Source organism: Oratosquilla oratoria, chromosome 1, assembly GCF_046742065.1.
Source record: "Oratosquilla oratoria isolate Oo_2021 chromosome 1, ASM4674206v1, whole genome shotgun sequence".
Taxonomy (NCBI): Eukaryota; Metazoa; Arthropoda; class Malacostraca; order Stomatopoda; family Squillidae; genus Oratosquilla; species Oratosquilla oratoria.
Genome location: NC_134777.1, coordinates 5,081,078 through 5,086,077, shown reverse-complemented (window position 1 = coordinate 5,086,077; position 5,000 = coordinate 5,081,078). Strand labels below are relative to the sequence as shown.

General features: G+C 31.8%; 1 long non-coding RNA gene across 2 annotated transcripts in view; it reads left to right on the top strand.

Moving 5' to 3' along the window:
- The window catches only part of LOC143030152 (uncharacterized), a 132,526-nt gene that overhangs the window by 126,868 nt on the left and 658 nt on the right, over positions 1 to 5,000 (top strand). The window lies entirely within an intron of this gene.

Here is a 5,000-nt window from a genome sequence, read left to right as displayed (position 1 = left end):
CGTAATATTCACCATAGAGGGCAAGAAGGACACAAAACCTCATTCAGGTCGACCCCGGCCCGCAGAAAGAACCTTGCGCCTTGTCAAAGGAAATGTTGAAGAGGATCAACGTTGCAACGCCTCACACATAGCAGTACAAGCTGATGTCAGTCCCAGAACAGCAGTCAAGTACCTCCACAGGCTGGGTTACTATGGCAGAGCTGCAAGAAGGAAACCACTCCTTCGTCCAGCCAATATCAAGCGCAGAAAGTATTGGTGGAGAGATCTTTGGCCATTTGGGGCACTGTCATTTCCTCTGATGAATCACGATTTGCATTATTTTCTGACAGTGGAAGAGTGTTGGTCTGGAGACTCTGTAATCAAGAGTTTGACCTCAAAATACTACAGTCAACAGTGAAACATAGGGGCATTTCAATAATGGTGTGGGGTGCAATTTTGAGTGATGGACGATCAAAGCTTGTGGAGTGTCAAGGAAATATCAATTCAGGCAAATATGATTTTGTATTAAAGGAGGGACCCATTCCAATATTTTCTAGTGTTAGAATGTGTAAAAATGTCTTCCTATTTATGGAAGATGGAGCTCCTTGTTACACTGCTCAAGCAACACAAAATCGGTTGAGCCAGAATGGGAGCAGGGAATTTCTATAGCCAAGTCAGTTCCAGGATATGAACCCTATTGAACATCTCTGGTGCGTATTAGACCGACAATTTTGCAAAAAGAACAGGAAGACATCTTCAAAGCCCAAACTCATAGGATTACAACGGGAAACATGACAAGAAATCCCTCAAGAACATGTCATGGCTAGAAGGGTCCTTGCATTGAAAAAAAAGGAACAAGAATGTCAACCAAGCATTAGTTATTCACATTGTGACCATTTATAAGAATTTTAATTGTATCAATTGCTTGTTTAATAAGTTAAAAGATTTCTCTTGGTGTCTACTTAATTCTGATATGTCTGTGCATATATATATATATATATATATATATATATATATATATGTATAATATATATATATGTATAATATATATATATATATATATATATATATATAGACATATATATATATATTATAAGATTATTTCAGATATATATATATATGTATATATGTATATATATATATATATATATATATATATATATATGTGTGTGTGTGTGTGTGTGTGTGTGTGTGTGTGTGTGTGTGTATATATATGAATATATATATATATATATATATATATATATGTATATATACATGCGTATATATATTATATATATATATACGTATATATATATATATATATATATATATATATATATATATATATATATATATATTTATATATATATACATATAACCCGTCCGTCACCTCTGTAACTACTGGTTTACTTCTGTTTACTGTTGCTTACTATGGTTTTGTATTTCCTCTTTTACTTTCAACTTTCTTTCCATCATTGTCTTAAGTGTGTCCTTCACCATATCTTTCTGTAAGAAGTAAGTAATGTTTTTTATCGGTTGAATTAAACGGAGGCAAAAAAAAATTTCTTTCTTCCCGAATAATATTACACTTGGCTTGTCAAGTATAATAAGGAATTTCTCAATGGGGTCCCCAATTTTCTTCCTGTGCCCCCTCTGCACCGGCGTCACGACTTTTCTAGTCCAATGATCTTTACTGTTACATCAAAGTGCCTCCCCTAAGGGCGTGACTTTACTCCCGTGAACCAATAGATATTTCTCTTCTTCCACCCTTTCTCCAATCAGAAATACTGTTACAACGTCATAAGCAATACTGCTTACTCAAGCAAGCACGATATCGATGCACGAATGACTTAGTTTACATATTGTCACATCAGCATTAAAACCTGGTCCCTAGCAGTTGTTTATAAACTTTAGACGAAGAGCGAGATTATGCAATTCCTTCGCGGCTATTTTTTACCAACATTCAACTCATAAAAATGAAATGATTACCACCTACCCCTGTATCTACCTTGTCTACTTGTGCGTGTGTGTGTGTGTGTGTGTGTGTGTGCGTGTGTGTGTGTGTGTGTGTGTGTGTGTGTGTGTGTGTGTGTGTGTGTGTGTGTGTGTGTGTGTGTGCGTGAGTGCGTGATTATATATATTTATATATATATATATATATATATATGTATATGTAAATGTATATGTATATGTATAAGTATATGTATATCCTCATACATGTAAGTGTGAATATGAATTCCTAGGCTTCTGAGGATAGATTCCTTTTCCATATGGCATAATCATATTCCAAGGGTATCTCATTGCATAATTTTGAATTCGCTGGATTAATCACAGGGTAAGAGTAGGCCATCTCTGATAATGCAGGAGATTACAAGTTGGAGGTGTGCGGGACATGTGATTAAAACTTAAGACCTCAAACTTTATCAGTGCAAGAAATTCTTTTCTCGCCCTCTCTTCATTTTGATATTCTTTCTTCTTCTTCTTCTTCTTCTTCTTCTTCTTCTTCTTCTTCTTCTTCTTCTTCTTCTTCTTCTTCTTCTTCTTCTTCTTCTTCTTCTTCTTCTTCTTCTTCTTCTTCTTCTTCTTCTTCTTCTTCTTCTTCTTCTTCTTCTTCTTCTTCGTCTTCTTCTTCTTCTTCTTCTTCTTCTTCTTCTTCTTCTTCTTCTTCTTCTTCTTCTTCTTCTTCTTCTTCTTCTCTTCTTCTTCTTCTTCTTCTTCTTCTTCTTCTTCTTCTTCTTCTTCTTCTTCTTCTTCTTCTTCTTCTTCTTCTTCTTCTTCTTCTTCTTCTTCTTCTTCTTCTTCTTCTTATTGTTATTCTTATTCTTATTCTTATTCTTCTTCTTCTTCACTTTTTTTAGTTTATGTCTTTTGCTGTTATCTGGGTCATACAAAATATATAAAGGATTGCAAATGATTAAAAAGGAAAAACATACCAACAATAGACATTTTGGTCCATAACTAGGTCAGATGCTGGAAAAATAATAATAGATAAATAAATAGATAGATAAATTAATAAGTAAATAGAAAAATAGATGAATACATAAAAGAATAAATGAACAAATAAACAATTAAATAGATAGATAAATAAATAAATGAATGAATAAATAACAAATGAATAAATCAATGAATATATAAATAAATGAATAAGTAAATAAATGATAAATAAGATAAATAATGAATTACTATATAGTATAAATAAACAGATGATTAATAATAGATCAGTAGATAGATAAATAAATAAATGAAAAGCTAACACATAAATAAATAGATAAATGAGTGAATGAATAAGTAGATGAATCATTCATTTATTACACGACTGGCGAAGTTGTTTCCACCTACTCCCAAATTGAATAAACTTCCTGACATTTTGAGTTCACTATTTTTTGTCTTATTCGCATTCATTCGCATTCAGCGTAAAAATTTTGTCACTTTTGATGTTGTCAATTTCCTTTAGAATCTTAAAGACTTGTTTCCAATCATCCCTGAGTCTAATTACTTAAGGAAAAATATATTCATATGTGTTAGTCGATTTACTTATGATTTATTTCTGAAATTTGGAATAATTTTTGTGGCTAGCCTTTCTACTTTTTCCAATCTATCAATGTCTTTAATGAGATTCGGTGCCCATACAGATACAGAATATTCTAAATGTGGGCGAACTAATTATTTATACATTTGTTAATGACAGAAGGACTTTTAATTTCAAAGATCGCGCAATCAGTCTTAAGATTTTATTTACTTTGTTTGGATGATTTCAGATCATTACTGAAAATTACGCCTAGGTCCTTCTCATAATCCATTAATGTTAAAAAAAAATCCAAATAACTTGTAATCTTTCTTATTGTTAGTTTTACATATCTGCATACCATTACATTTAATTGTATTAAATTTCAAAAGCCATTTTCCAGACCATTGCTGTAATTTATCTAAATATTTTTGATTACTTAATTGGTTTAAGTGATCATTTGCCATTCCGCACAGTTTTGTATCGTCAGCAGATTGAGAAACAATAGATTTTAGTCAATGTTGTATATCATTTATATATACTATGAACAGAAATGACCCAAGAACGGAACCCTGAGGAAATCCACTCGCAACACTTTTCCATCTATAAGTTTTGCCATTTAGAACAACTCTATTTCTGATCGTTTAACCAATTACTAGTGCAACTTAATAGGCTAATACTGATTCAGTGTGAAACCAATTAAGCAAGTAGTCTTTCGTGCGGGACGGTATCAAAAACCTTCTCAAGTCCAGATATATTAGATATATATATTTATTTTTTCGTAATTTGAGATTGTCTTGTATAATTTGCGCAGGGTAGTCGAGCAAGAACGTTTCCGTCTGAAGCCAAGCTGGTTTTCATATATTAAGCAGTTACTTCCTAAATGGTGTTCGAAAGCATCTCTGACTATAGTTTCCATAATTTTCCTTCGATTGAGGTTACTTATAGGCCTGTTGTCCATTAGACTCTTTTTGTCATCCTTTTTGAATATGGATGTAAAGTTAGGTAACTTTCATTCTCCTGGAACATCTGCGGGTATGACTGATTTTTTTTTTTAACAATTTCTAATAAAGCAACAATTTCTTCTATCAATTCCTTCAAAATTCATGGGTGCTAACCGTCAGGCCCAGGCGTTTCATTAATCTTGAATTTTTCTAAACATCTCATATTTATTTATTTATTTATTTATTTATTTATTTATTTATTTATTTATTTATTTATTTATTTATTTATCTATTTTTGAAATATGGAGTATGTTCCCCTAGACTTACTATAATATTCCGTTAAGACTTCACTTTGACGAGTTTCGTTTACAAATATTGAGCTAATAGATTTGTTTGAAATATCACACATTATTTCATTTACTTGTTTAATTTGACCATCAGCAGATAATAGCGGGCCAATGTTATTCCTAATAAATTTCTTAACTCTAATGTAACTATTAAATTCTTTGGCATTCTCCTTGGCTTTAACAGCGATATTCATTTTGTATTGTCACTTTATTTTTTTCGCCTTTTAAAAATCCCTCTGTATT